General features: G+C 38.4%; 1 long non-coding RNA gene across 1 annotated transcript in view; it reads left to right on the forward strand.

The window, feature by feature from the left end:
- LOC118670536 overlaps nt 1-15215 on the forward strand; it is a 33883-nt gene extending 18668 nt beyond the window's left edge. The window contains exons 5-6 of the long non-coding RNA XR_004972369.1: nt 11744-11929; nt 15127-15215. This is a non-coding gene — a long non-coding RNA (uncharacterized LOC118670536). The remainder of the gene's footprint in view (nt 1-11743; nt 11930-15126) is intronic.

Raw genomic sequence — 15215 nt, forward strand, 5'->3', positions numbered from 1 at the left:
TTTTCCTCTCACATCAATGTTTTCTCTCTCTCTCCCTTTCTTTCTAAAAATCAATTTGAAAACATATTATATATGGACATATATACATGTGTGTGTATGTGTATGTATATATATATCTGTCCTTGGGTGAGGATTAAAAAATAACAATAATAAATAATAAAGTAAAAAGAATATAGCTAGAGAATCACAAGGCTATAAAATCTTTGAGTGTCCATTTAGCTTACCTTTAACCTTGAGAAAGAAATATGAGAGAGAAAATAAGAAATATATATATATATATATATATATATATATATATATATATATATAAATCTTCAGGGGATGATCTGTTTAGGGTATTCTTCATCTAGGGCCATTCATACTGGAGTTCAGCAGATTTAAGAAAGAGTCTTAGCTCCATAAAAAGCAGGGTTTGGGGGGGAAAAAAAGCAGGGTTTGAATAATTTTCATAAAGGGAATCTTTCCAGTGGCAGTTACCTAACTTGTAAAATTTAGTATGCAATGGCCAAAACTCGGGGCGTACTACTGGTTTGATATTTAAAAAATATAGAGATAAATTTTTAACTAATAATAATGTGTTTTCTGATCCAAGGCAAGATATAAATGATCAAATCTCATGCTCCAGGCTATAAAGTAATTACTACAGAGAACACAGTTCCTTTGCTTGTGTTGTGGGGGTGGGGGGAAGAGAGAGAGAACGAGAACCGAGATGCACACTGAGCAAACCTATCTTCCTTCCCTGGAGCCCTGAGCCATTCCAATTTTGCAACCAAACTGCCCTGACTTTGAAACAGAGGTAATAAAGCTTTAGCCACAATATATAAAGGTCTGATTTTTGCCAGTTCTTTCAAAGTCTTTCCTTTATTTACCAAGGTTAACCCCTCCCTCTAAGTAAAACAAAAGTATTGTTTTGCTAGTTAATATAAAGACAATAACTGAATGCCTATGTTAGTACAAAATGTTTTTAAAGCAGTGGAAGCCTGGTACAGAGGCTCCTGTTTAAAATGGGTTATAATGACTTCATAGCAGTACAGGCACTGTGCCAGGTGGCATTGACTTGTAACTCACATTTAAATCCGATTTGTTATCATGGTAATCCAACACATAGTAAGTTCATTTTTTTGTTTATTTTTTAATTTCTTAAGATTGTATTCAAACTAAAATGATAAAGCAAAACAATAAGCACAACAACTTTAGTTTTGGGATTTTCATTTGACAGGCCCAGATTTTAATTTAATGCTAACCAATTACTAGTTGGATAGCATCAAGCAAGAAATTTAATCTGAGATTCTGCTGCAGATATTACAATAAGAAATATAAGAAAATCACAAATAATGATACTAACTACATAGTGTTACTGGGAGGATTTAAGGAAATAACAGGCAGTATCCAGCATATAATAAAATGACTAGCAAATGATCTTATATTCTTATAACTAATATAATGTTCTTCTCATACTTGTACTTGGATTTAGAAATTAAGAGAAATTCCTATACTGCTTTCACCTAAAATATATATTTTTTGTGAGTAGCAGTTTCAGTAAATAGGAGCCTTAATACAGAAATTCCAGACTGGGTCCACTTATCATTATATCGTTACTTAATAATTAAACCTTCTTATGCCATTGAAATCAGACTCCGTGGCTGAAAGTAAGGTTTCTAAGTTCTTATTACCCAAAGCGAGTTCAGACAATCAACAGCAGTAATAGCATCTAGGAGCTTGTGAAAAATTTATAATCTCAGGATTTTCTAGACTACTGAATCAGAAAATGCATTTAAACAAAATCTTCAGGTGATTCATGTGCACATGAAAGTTTGGGAAGTATTGTTTGAGTAGAGTGGTTCTCAGACTTTAGCATGTACTTGGAGAATTGGTTAAAACACAGATAGTTGGGCCCAACCCCAGAGTTTCTAATTTAGTAAGTTTAGAGTAGGCCTAAGATTTTGTGTTACTAACAAGATAATGGGATGTTGCTAGTCCAGGGGACCACACTTTGATAATGGCTAGGGCATTCAGTAGAGACTCTGGAAAGGTTATACTTGAGTAGTAAGAATAATTAGGCTTAAAGTAAAGACCCACTCTAGACCTACTATAAGAAGGTTTAAGAATAAGCCTTGAAAGTATCGAATCTACCTGCCACAAAAAAAGCTCAGTGCTCCTTAAAGAAAAACAACAGTTGACAATATATCATTCAAAATGTTGATCATCTAACTAAAAATTACTAGCCATGCCAAGAAGCAGAAAAATGTAACCCTAAGCAAGAGCCCATCAACAGAAACAAACATAGACAGGAAAGAGATGATGGATTTGGCAGAGAAGAGTGTTACAACAGCTATTGTATGTATATATTTCAATATGCTCAAGGATTTAAAGAAAAACATAAACATAAAAAAATGAAAAATATATTAAAGAAACTAAATGGAATTTCTAGAGATGAAAGCGAAAATAAAAAAAATGACTGAATGAGATTAGCAGCACATATATATCCAAGAGAATTAAAAATATATCCATACAGCCCTGCCAGTGTGACCCAGTGGTTGAGCACTGAACCACAAACCAAGAGATCACCAGTTCAATTCCTGGTCAGGGCACATGTCCCAGTTGCAGGCACAATCCCCAGTAGGGGGTGTGCAGGAAGCAGCCAGTTAATGTTTCTATCTCTATATCCTTCTCCTTTCCTCTCTCTATAATCAATAAAAATATATTTTTTAAAAACGTTTTAGAAAATATACACATAAAAACCTGTATACAAATTTCCATAGGAACATTATCATACTCAAAAAGTAGCAACAACTCAGATGACTATCAACTAATGAATGGATAAACAAAATGTGGTAAGTCCATTCAATGAATATATTCAGTCATATAAACAAATAAAGTATTGTTATAATATGCCACCCATGATCGAACCTTTAAAACAGTGTGGTCAATGTAAAAAGCCAGTTACAAAGGCTATGTTATATGACTCCATTTTTATTAAATGTCCAGAATAGGTGAATCTGTAGAGACAGAAATAGAATAGTGATTTTTTGGAGCTGGCAGGGAGGCTTGGGGGGAAATGAAGAATGTTTGCTGATGGATATGGAATTTCTTTTTGGTGCCATGAAAATGGTCTAAAAGTAATTGTGGCAATGGTTGGGCTCTTTGAATATACTAAGTAGGTCAAATGTGTGATATATGAATTATTTCTTAGTAAAGTTGTTATATTAAAAGATAGAAAAGAAAAAAGTTAGCATTGGTTCTCACACCTAGGAGATCATTAGTGACCTTGGCTTGAACAATTTCAGTCTGAGATGAGAGAGTAAACAGAAGCCAAATTTATGTTGTGTGTTGTGAAATAAAGGGATATGGGATAGAGGTAGTGGTAATAGGCAAACAATGATAACAGACCTCCCTCTTAAGTTTAGCTGTAAAGGGAAGAAAGCAATGTAATTTTGAGGACTTTGTGTGAAAGGGAATGAGATAATAGGAAGTGAAAAAAAAGAAAGATACAGAGAGTGGGGGTGGGAAAGGGAACTGACTGAGCAAGGTGTGAGAAGAGACCTAATCTAGAGAAATGAAAGGGATTAACCTTTCATATGAGATTACTCATCAATTAATAAAGGAAGGAAGAAATAAAGAAATGTTCTGCCCTTGAGTTTCTCACTTGGGGCAGCACTTGTCTGTCTGACTGAGAAGATATTGCTCAGAGATCTCTAAGTATCTCCGACATTTTAGTAGTATCCCTCCTGACACATGGGGTGATGCTGGTGGTGGTGGTGGTGATGTGTGTGCATGTGGGGGAAAAGGGAGACCATACTCAATGAGAAAGTGACAGTTCCCACAAGGAAACCTGATAATTTTGAAGGCACAGCACCTATGGGGGATGATCAAGCCAAATGTAGAGATTCTAAAACCAGAGCTTCAAACTGAACTGTCTACAAGGTCCAGGAAGTTAATAATAATACCCAGTGTTTATTGAGCACATATTATGTGCAGGCACCAGTCTAAACATTTTACATTAATCAACTTACTTAATTCTCACAACAGCCTAATGAGGTAGGTATTCTTAACTCTCCTTGACAGGTAGAAAGAACATTGAGGCACACGAAGGTAAAGGAACTTGCCAAGGACACAGTTAGGAAGCTGGTAGAGCTAGCTTTTGCAACTAGGAAGTCTGATCGGAAAGCACATGCTCTGAACCATGAAGTTATACTGTCTTTCTTAAAGAGATATTAACAACAAAATGGGGTGGGTTTCTGGGGACAGAAGAGCATATGACCACACTGAAGGGAACAGCCTTATGTCCAACCCATTTCTAACATGCAAAAATGTGGCCTCACTGTTCCCAGATCATAAGACTTTTTTGAAGCAAAAGGTAAAATCTGAACTTGTAAATAAAATTTAACAATTTTTAAACATGGGCAATTTACTTTTTAAAAGTTTATATATTTTATGGCAAACATGCCTATAGGACAATTATGGTTCATGGTGAGCCAGTATGTGTCCTCTGCTTTAAAGAGACCTATAGACTTCTAATGTGTCCAACAGAAAGAGAGATATGCATATAAAATATTGTTTGATAACTTTAGAAGTTTTATATGTCTACAAATGGCATTTTACATGTACAGTGTAAAGGGGAAATGTAAACACATTAAGAAATAAGCAATCACACAATATGCATCAAGAAGAAAATCAGGTCATAATAGCCCAAATGCAAAGAAGAGAAGAAGGCAGACATTCTATTATTTCAGAATAACAAACAACTATAAAAAATGCTGGGCTACTGTCATTGACAAGGACAATTGCTGTAAAATTCCTGTCCCACTTACATCAGGCATATTGTACTCAATAAGATATAAACAAGCAAAGGGCAAATCCATCACTACTTCACAAGGTTCCTGGAAAAAGAAGAAGGAAAAAAAGGAGCAGATAGGTGTGGGCCTGATGTACCTGATACAAATAGGTATGGGCCTAAATGCACCCCTTAAAATAAATACTTAAAAATATATCAGACTTTTTCTTAGGGAGATACAGCCATAAAATGTGAACAGTTCTCCAAACCCTCACCTCAGAATAGTTTAAAAGTTAGTATAATTTGCCTGGCTGACATGACTCAGTAGTTGAGTGTCAACCTATGAACCAGGAAGTCATGGTTTGATTCCCAGTCAGGGCACATGCCCGATTGCGGGCTTGATCCCTAGGGTGGGGCATGCAGGAGGCACAGCAGGTCAATGATTCTCTGTCATCATTGATCTTTTTATCTCTTTCCCTTCCTTTCTGAAATCAATATATATATTTAAATGCAAAATGTTTTTTAAAAGTCAGTATAATTTTAATTTTTTAATATTAAAGGTTGAATTTTTTCATGTGTTCATTAGAGCATTTTGTCTTTATTTGTGAATAATCTCCTTACCCTTTGCCATGTATCTATTTAAAATAAGATTTTGACTATTAAGTCAGCTATTTTTGGAAAGCAATTTGATATATGTATCAAGACAGTTTCACATATTTTTACTTAATAATAATACTTTTATGAATATATGCTAAGAAATTCACCTGAAAGGGAGAAAAAATTTTCTATAAACAAAGATATTCAAAATAAAAAATATTTATAATAGTGCAACACTAAAAACAGCCTACAAACACAAAAGGTAATCACTTGTGTATTTTTTTAATAGTGTGGGAAATGTTTATGATATTTCATAAAATAAGAAAGCAGTAAGTTGTTTAGATGCTATTATCACCACTGTGCAAATATGCATAGAAAAATGACTGGAAAATGAAAATACAAGTATTGGCTGATATGATTATGGACAATTTTCTTCTACTCTAATGTGTTTTCCCTATTTTTTCTAACAGACATGTAACGTTTTTAATCACACACATTTCCTATCATGAAACCAGAAATGCTATCATTAGAAATGCATTCCCTTAGATCTTGAGGAATTTGATCATAAAGACTCCTGTAGAGATGGCTTTTTGATCAATGGATGGATGTCTGAGTAATGTAGATGGTAAGTGGAAGGTAATAGGTAGATGGCAGGTAGATGATAGAAAGTTTGTCTTAGAAGATATATATCCATTAACGATCCTATCTGAAATTGAGAGAAACTCTCTCATTTTACACATAAAAAGATATTCTTGAAAGCTATTGAGTTGCTCAATCTCTTGAAAAGGCCAAGAATAAAGGTGGGGAAACAGTGGCCCCCCCTCCCTCCCCCCCCAAACAATACTGAAATTCTTCCTAAATGCCTGATGAAAACACTGGGTGGGCCCACTTCATTTTATTCCACAGATAATGGAAGTTGTTATGAGAGTAGCTGACACCACAGCCACGGGAGTATTTATGCTACAGAGATGGTCATACTCATCATGATAGATTCTGTGTGGTCTCAGCTTCATGTCAACATTGGCTTCTGTGTCAAAGCCTGAAGTGGGTGCATCTGGTTGGGAGATCCTATATAACATGCTCAATCCAGACTGCAAGGGAAGTCAGACAGTGAGTAGCCAGCATTTTTAGCTTCTGCACTCAGAGGTGGGCTTTTCCTCAGGTGGGGAGGAGTCCCCAAAACAGGAAACTTGTACTACTGACAAAAATAGGAACAGCCCTAGCTGGTTTTGCTCAGTGGATAGAGCGTCAGCCTGTGGACTGAAGGGTCCCAGGTTCAATTCTGGTCAAGGGCACATACCTGGTTGCAGGCTCAATCCCCAGTGGGGGGCCTGCAGGAAGCAGCCAATCAATGATTCTCTCTCATCATTGATGTTTCTGCCGTATCTCTCTCTCCCTCTTTCTTCCTCTCTAAAATCAATAAAAATATATTTTAAAAAATATAGAGACAAATGTTCACTAAAAGTGATGTATCACTCGGGACTTTTGAGCAAACTGCTCCATCATGTGCCTGGAGAGCTCACATATATCTGGACTAGCAAAGTCTTTTCTGAGTCCTGGCATAAAAACTTGTGATTCACCAGAAACACAAGAAAAGAAAGGTCTCTAGGAAACAACTGTCAGGCCATCTACCACTTACCTTCCTATGTCCCCTCCTCGCCTCCTGGACTTCTGTTGAACATGGGGCTTTTAGTCAACCCTCCTCAGAATAGAGATGCAGAATAGAAAACATCTTAGCTGCCCTCTAGAATGGGCTCCTCGGCAACAGGGGGTCTTGCATTCCCTTCATCTGGCTCCTTTTGTTTTAGTGTCATCCTTTTTGGTGCGTGGGACACAGACCTGGGGAGCTGTCACCTTTTTCTTACTCCCCCAATTGCTCTCTGTGTAAGTAATAAAGTGTCTGAATCTCAAACGGACGTACTGTATCTTTACCAGTCAAGTTAGTTAGGCTTTGGCCTTGGCCTTGCCCTGTCTTACATGTGTGTCCAACCCACCTACTCAAACAGAAGGAAATGTACTGATTCATGTAACTGAAAACGGGGCCCAGTTGAACATGATCAGTTCAAGTGAAATGAGCATGATGCAGTCTTTCTTCTCGTTACAGACTCAGTTTACCTCTCTGTTTGGCTTTGCTTTTAGACTGGCTAGCTCCATAGATGGGCCCTGGAATGACCAGGTTCACAAAATCCTTAGAACTAACTATCTAGTGGAACCACAGGTTCTCTTCCCCAAACACCCCAACAGGAATCACAGGACTGACTTTCACAGGACTGGTTTGAATTGTGAATGGAATATGAAAGTCATCTATGGCCTTACCATGTTCTTGCTGTTGGAGGCAAGAACTGAATTATCCCCACCCAAGCTACATGGATTGAGATGGGGGAGTTGTGGCTTATTAAAGGAAATATAAAGCCCTAAGAGAGCCAGAAAACACTGACTTGGTGAACATTCCAATATCTCTGTACCAGAAGCCAAGGTACCGCTCATTCCATGATGCATATTTAAGAGCCTACCTTAATGCACTTGAGAAGTCAGAAATAAAACATATGGACCAGGCAAACATTTATGAGAGATCTTGGGATCTTGGTTAAATGCAGATTCTGATTCTGTAGAGCTGAGTTGAGGCCAGAGACCCTGCATTTCTTACAAGCTCCCAGGCAATACTGAGGCTGCTGGCCCATGCTGGTAGCAAGGATCTAAGAAGCAGAAATGTACAATGGAATAGGCATAGTTCACAGGTAGTGTAAATCAAATCCTGCTTTTCGTTGTTGCTGGTTTTGGTCTCCATGCCAAGGAGCATACATCTAATTGGTCAAGCTTGGATCACATGGTCATTCCTAAGCCAAGGAACACTAAAATTTGCATTGCTGGCAGAAAGAAGTTCCCCATACGCAACATTAGACTGCTGCTACCATGAGAAAGAGCAATAGATGCCATATGGTCCTGCAGGGACATAGGTAGCAAGACACCCCTCCGAAAGCTAAAAATAGATCTCCAAATCAGGTCTCTTCCACAGCAGCTCAAGAATACCATACCTGGAGTGATGTATCTAAAACAGTGCCATACAACCTGTTCACAGCCCGTTCTCAACACTTCTGTCTGCATTGAAAAGATGAAAGGCACAAACCAATGTTAAAGTAGCCAGCAATCATTACAACACAGTCACTACAACATGACCAAAGGTATCAACCCACACAAGACTGGTTTGAATGGTGTTAGCACATCATTGTTAGCACATCATTCACTTCAGGCCTTGCTGCTTGTCTGGGAGAAACGGTTTGCTGCCCCAAGAGATCTCTCTTTTATTCTCATAAGGCAAAGTTGTCTTTTGTTCCAGTAAAGAAACTCTTTCTGCCTTCAATCCTATGCTACACTTCCTACCACTGACTCACAACTCCCCATCAAATCCCAATACCCACTCAGCCCAAGGTTCTATCTGGCAGAATTGCTAAAACAACACAAACAGCAAAATAACAGCAACATTAAAGCATGACCATTGTATGAATGTGCATCACATGTAGGAGCTGTTCTAAGACTTCACATGTACTATCCCACTTACTGCAAAATTGGGGGTTTGTACTGGTTGGTGTACCTCAGCTGGAACCCCATTTCCTAAAGTCCCTTACCTGTGTAGTTCCAGGTTAAGTTTAGCCACAGGAAAGATTTGGTTGAGATCTGAGAGGTGGAAGTGAAGTGGCTAACATGCTCTGGTCATCCCTGTCTAGAGGTGATGAGGGACAGGTACAGAGGTGCCGGTGGGTTCCAGTCTATTCTTGAATTCCCCTGCTCCATACCAGCTCTCCATCCCAACTTCTGGGCCTGCTGACCAAATGTGACCACAGACTAGGGTTGCCAGATTCAGCAAATAAAAAAAATACAGTGACATTGAGCTAAATTTAGATTTCAGATAAGCACCATTCCCTAAAATGTGTAAGTACTAGTATCTCCCATGTAATATTTGGGACATACTTATACCCAAAAATTATTTGTTGTTTATTTTAAGTTCAAATGAACGTGGCATCCTGCAGTTTATCTAGTAATCTGCGTAGAACTAACTCAAGGGTTTTTAATGAGAATTCACAGAGCCAGCAGCCACAAACAGCCTTCCGTAGACTTCTACAGCAGCTGGAATACCCAGAATCTAGAAACCCTACTTCTTCACTCATGTCAGGACTGCTTGCTAACAACTTTTTTCTGCTCCTTGCAAATATTTCTTTCCCCAGATTTCTCCCAGGGTTGTGTAAGGTTGCATTCCTAGAGTGCATTCTTCATCCCATGACACTCACAGGTTTCTACTCCCTGATTAAATGCTAAGACTCATTCTGACTTTTGGAGGAAGGTGCTATTACTATTTCTATTCACTGAAAAATAAACTTTGACACAAAGAGGTAAAGTTGCTTGCCCAGAATCACACGTCTGACAAATGTGATTTAAAGGCAGGATTTTGCTTAAATAGCTGGCTTAACTACCATAATACATCACCATAAGAGAATAAAGAGAGAAGTATTATATAATTGTCATAACAGTACACATAGGAAGAGATACCATATATTATGCATATCTAGTATATATTATATATAAATACATTATATAGAATTATATATGACATATGCATATGGACTATGTAACTGATTATAGGCATTGATACTCACCTTATACATAAAATTTAGCCCCAATATTTCATAGTTATTAATTTTTCAACTGTACTCACTAGTGGATATCAAAATGCCACCATTGTAAAATTCAAAATATATATATACATTCTCAACTGCATACATTTGGTATTTATTAGGGACAACAGTTGAAAAACCAGTTTCTTTAAAATCTTTGAACTAAAGTGTCATATAAACAAGAAAAAGAATGGGTGAAATTGTTTCTTTGGATAATATTGGTGACTCAAAAAAAGAAAAAGAGTGAGCTCATTAATGTTTGAATGAGGATGTATTTGAACAGAGAAGGTTGATAAGTTCTCTGTGTGGGAGGGTTCCTGAGACAGTTTAAGGCTGTGAAAAAAATATCAATGCTTAGAAGAAAATGATAGATAATTCCAGTTAATGAGTGCACGGCACACTAATTATTGTAATAAAATATGTTTAATTAAAGGGAAGTCTGCTTTCTAATGATTGTACTGACTGTAAATCAATTTGGAAAACCCCAAAGATAACTAAAGACAATATGTAGAAAAGCTGCAGGGAAAGTCTATGCAAGGAGGATAAATATGTGTTTACTAATGTGTTTAGAGTTAGCATTCTAGAAACCCTAGACTCTTTTAATAAAATGTTCCCTAGCCCTAACTCATTTGGCTCAGTGGATAGAGCATCGACCTGCGGACTGAAAGGTCCCAGGTTTGATTCTGGTCAAGGGCATGTACCTTGGTTGCGGGCACATCCCCAGTAGGAGGTGTGCAGGAGGCAGCTGATGTTTCTCTCTCATCAATGTTTCTAACTCTCTATCCCTCTTGCTTCCTCTCTGTAAAAAAAAAATCAATAAAATATATTTAAAAAAAATAAAAAAATAAGTTCCCTAATTTCTTAAGGCAGTGCCCAGGTAAAGAGAGAAGTACTTGGAAATAAATTTTTAGAAGTTTTAAGAGAATCATTTAAATATATTTAAATATAATTTTGAAAAAAAATAGATTTTAACATACATTTGCAGAAAAATGTGAAAGTATACCAAGTCTATTCAGACTAAACTCCATTCATATCATCAAAATATCAACCAAGCTCATTCAGTCCCAGTTTGTAGTGGGACTTAGGAATGACACATAAAGCATATTTTCATGCTCTCCTACAGTCACACAACCATTGGTGGTCCAGTGGACAGGGAACAACAACTGCAGAGAGTCAATTGGGAGTTTCAACCCAGGGCTGCAAACATGTGACCCTTTCTGCCTCTGATTCTTGTGAGTGTATAATTGTGTGTGTGTGTGTGTGTGTGTGTGTGTGTGTGTGTGTGTGTGTGTGTTGAGTGTGGTGAATGTTATCAGGCATATCTTCAAGAAAATTTCAATCTGGGGAGAACCCATAATGATTCATTTTCTGGGCGTATTCTGCCCTTGAACCAGCTACTTCGCTTGCCTCTTCCTGGACAAAGGGTGGAAGGAGGCAGTGGGGTCCTAGGGCCCGCCTGTACCAGCTCATGAGACTGACTGTCAGATTTTTGAGAAACCCTCAGGCTGCTTATTAAACACAGCCATTTTTTTTAAATTAAATGATATAAACTTACAAGTAGGTAAAGTATGCCATGATAAAGGTAACAACTACTGGACAATTCCTAATTGTTTCCCTGCTTTCTTGTCATCTATGCTCTTGGAGTGACCTAATCTGTCATATCTGTGTATTGCTGTACACCTCTTCATGCCTCCACTTTCAGGGACTTCACATGGATCGTCCGAAATTGACCACGATGGAAATGTTTGCTCACTGAAATCAGCCTGTGCTACAAATGAGAGCTCACCTGTGCCCTAGATTGTTGTTAACCATTTACCAGCACACCCCTGGATAGAGGCCGTGGTGGGATTTGAGTCAGGGTCCTCGATGTGGAGGACAGTGATAGCAGGTGAGTCTGCAGAAGGAACCACACAGATGTGATCTAAAAATGTTGTCATTCTGTGGAAGCTAGGCCGACAGAAATTGAGATTCTGGCTAGAAGCAGTTGAGATAAGATCTTAGAAAAGCAAACAAAAGCAAGAAGGTCTAAAGAATTAGGTGGGTGGTGAAACCATAAAAAAGTTATTGAACTAAGTAGATTAGCAGGTTTTATAAGGTGGGAGGCATGGACAGGGAAGAAGCATTTAAAGGCAGGGACACCCATTTCCACGTTTACCCTACGTCACTTCAAATAAAACCCTAATTTTTGAAATTATTTATTTCCCGTCTATTCAGAGCTCTTAAATGTAATGTCTGATCTCACACCAAGAAGGAAAGAAGCCAGCCCTGGCTGGGTAGCTCAGTTGGTTGGAGCATCGTCCCATATAACAAAAAAGGTTGTGTGTTTGATTCCCAGTCAGGGTACGTAGTACCTAGGTTACAGGTTCAATGCCTGGGAATGTACCAGAGTCGTCAACTAATGGATGTTTTACTCTCTCATTGATCTCTCTCTCTCTCTCTCTCTCTCTCTCTCTCTCTCTCTCTCTCTCTCTCTCCCCTTTCCTCTCTCTCTAAAAGTCAATAAAAGCATATCCCCGGGTGAGGATTAAAAAAATAATAATAAAAAGGAAAGAAGCCAGATTAAAACAATTTAAACAAAGGTCTGATTAACATTCTTTAATTCTAGAACAAATGTTCATGCTCATACAAACCCCCCACATACAGGTTCCCAGTTGCTCATTCATTGTAGCAGGGCCAATCGTAAGATTCAGATGACCCTAAACTTTGAGCTGTGAACTTAAGCTGCATGATTAAAGAAGCACTGATTCCTCCCTGGTGTGATTCCCTACTATGATGTGTTAGAAACTTGGCTTCAACTGTATCCTGCCCGTTTAGTGGTCATAAGTGGTGAGATATTGTCTCTACCCTGGACACTAGGGTCTGGACCTTATATGATACACCAAACTAGCAGTAGGAATTGCAGCATCAGAGTTTACACTTGGGGATGCATCAGTCCTTCATCAAAGGTTGAAGACCAACCCTTGCATTTGACTAGGCTGGCTCATCCTGAGGACTGGGGTATAGTCAGCTACCATGGGACTTGAAGAAGGCCAACACTCTCGGCCACATTTATCCTTGTTTCTCATTGACTTGTAGCCTGGCTCCTCCAAGAGATTCAGGGAGTCTCACAGATGAATTCTGATTAGTCTCTATTAGATAGAAAATTCAAGGATTTTCTTTTAATCAGAAAGGTCCTCTTCTGCCTGTTTCCCAGTCTTCTAGAATACCTCATTCCCCTAATAGAACAATTATTAGCAAATTAATATCCCTTTTATGAACACCTGGAACAAGAATAAAACATTTATTTTTTTTATCCCCACTGTTTTTGATGATAAGGGAATCTTGAATATGTTCATAGAGGGGGAAGATTAAGTGGAAAGTGGAACATTAAATATTGAACAGAGAGAAGGGAAAATTAATTTCCTAAGGAGAGTACAAAGGGGAAATAATAAAAAGCTGAGATGGGGGTCAACTTTGAATAAAGAAAGAGATTCTTCTTATGAAACAGGAAGAAAGGAGGAGAATAATGATGCTGAAGCAGAGAAATGTAAATATGGAGTTTATATGGGCAGCTGATATTACTCGAGCTCCTATTATGTAATTCAAATAAATCTCAGCTGCTTCCTAAATTGTGGGGGAGGGAATGGAGGAGGGGAGAGTAAAGAGTGATTCCCAGCACAGCTCTCCCCAAAATCACCTTCTTTCTAAATCCTCATTCCTGAGCTTTTCATATTCTTTTTTTTTTTTAAGCCTCATCGAGGATATTTTTTCCATTGATTTTTAGAGAGAGTGAAAGGGAAGGGGGAGAAGGGTAGAAAGAAGGAGAGAGAGAGAAAAATATTGATGTGAGAGAGACATATTGACTGACTGACTCCCGCACATGCCCTGACTGGAGCCGGGGATCGAATCTGTAACCTAGGTACATGCCCTTGACTGGGTATCCAACCCAAGACCCTTCAATCCGCAGGCCAAGGCTCTAACCACTGAGAAAACCAGCCACATTGCCTTTCATATCTTGATAGAAGTGAAGGGTTTATAGATTATCTGATGAGTTCTGAATCAGCCCATTTTAAAACTTTTTATTCACAGCTCACATTGGTATCTGCTATTTATCATCTCTTGATGCCTCCACTGAATTTTTTCCCTGTTGCATAAGGGATATGAGACAAGTGCAACCACAATTTCAATTTAGTAAAATAGATGTTCTGTGTGGAGTATGGACATCAGGTTATGGAAACACGTTGGGTGGGAGGGGACCCTGAATAATCTTCAATGATCAGAGAAAAGCTGCCATACAGAAATGCCCTTATGACCCAAAGGAATTAGCCAGGAAACAGATGTGGGATCCAGAGTAATAAGAAGAAAGAATGTTCCATTAGAGGGAGGAGAATGTGTAAAGGTCTGGAGGCAGGAGAGTTATTGGAATTGTAGATGGGTCAATAGGACTTGCAAGGTCAGGGAGCTCATCGGAAGCCACACCCCAGAAATCCCTTCAATGCATTCTGAGGTGTTTGGATTTGATGCTGAAAACAGTGGGGGATTTCAGAGGAACTTTAAGTAGAAGAGTGACTGTGATCAATTTTGTGTTTTGAAATCATTCTGACTGGCAGCCTAGAGAATACAAGGGTGGGAAACAAGACTTGGAGTATTCGTTGTGAGAAGGGATAGAGTGAGAACAGTGGGGAGAAGTGAATATATCCTAGACAATAAGATGGTAGAATTGCCAGACAATATAGCTGATGAAATATGTGGCATGAGAAGAGTTACCAAGGGCAACACCCACATGTTTGTTTTGAATAACTGGATTGATGGTCCTGTTTTCAGTGAAACAAGTATGACGGGTTAGATGTCCTCAAACTTCTTGTAAAGTAAAAGAAAGCAGGGAAATTTGGAATGGTTTGGATTTACTTTCATTCATTGGGCATATTGTCTACTTGTGCCAGGCATAAAGACAGGAAAAGTGAAGAAGCTATGAAATAATAGGGGAGAGAAATAGAGGAAGGGGTGGTGGAAGAAAGTGACAAATGGGAATCCGTAAGGCCTATTCTGGATTGGATAATATGAATGAATGTGGAAACAAGTGTCCTAATTATGACATTCTTATAGGAACCCTGGGCAATATGGGAGCAGAATTAAAGAGGACACACATCAATGGTGGATTGAACCCAAGCTGAGGAATATATGGAACAGTGTGG

The sequence above is a fragment of the Myotis myotis genome, unplaced genomic scaffold, assembly GCF_014108235.1.
Source record: "Myotis myotis isolate mMyoMyo1 unplaced genomic scaffold, mMyoMyo1.p scaffold_m19_p_16, whole genome shotgun sequence".
Lineage (NCBI taxonomy): Eukaryota > Metazoa > Chordata > Mammalia > Chiroptera > Vespertilionidae > Myotis > Myotis myotis.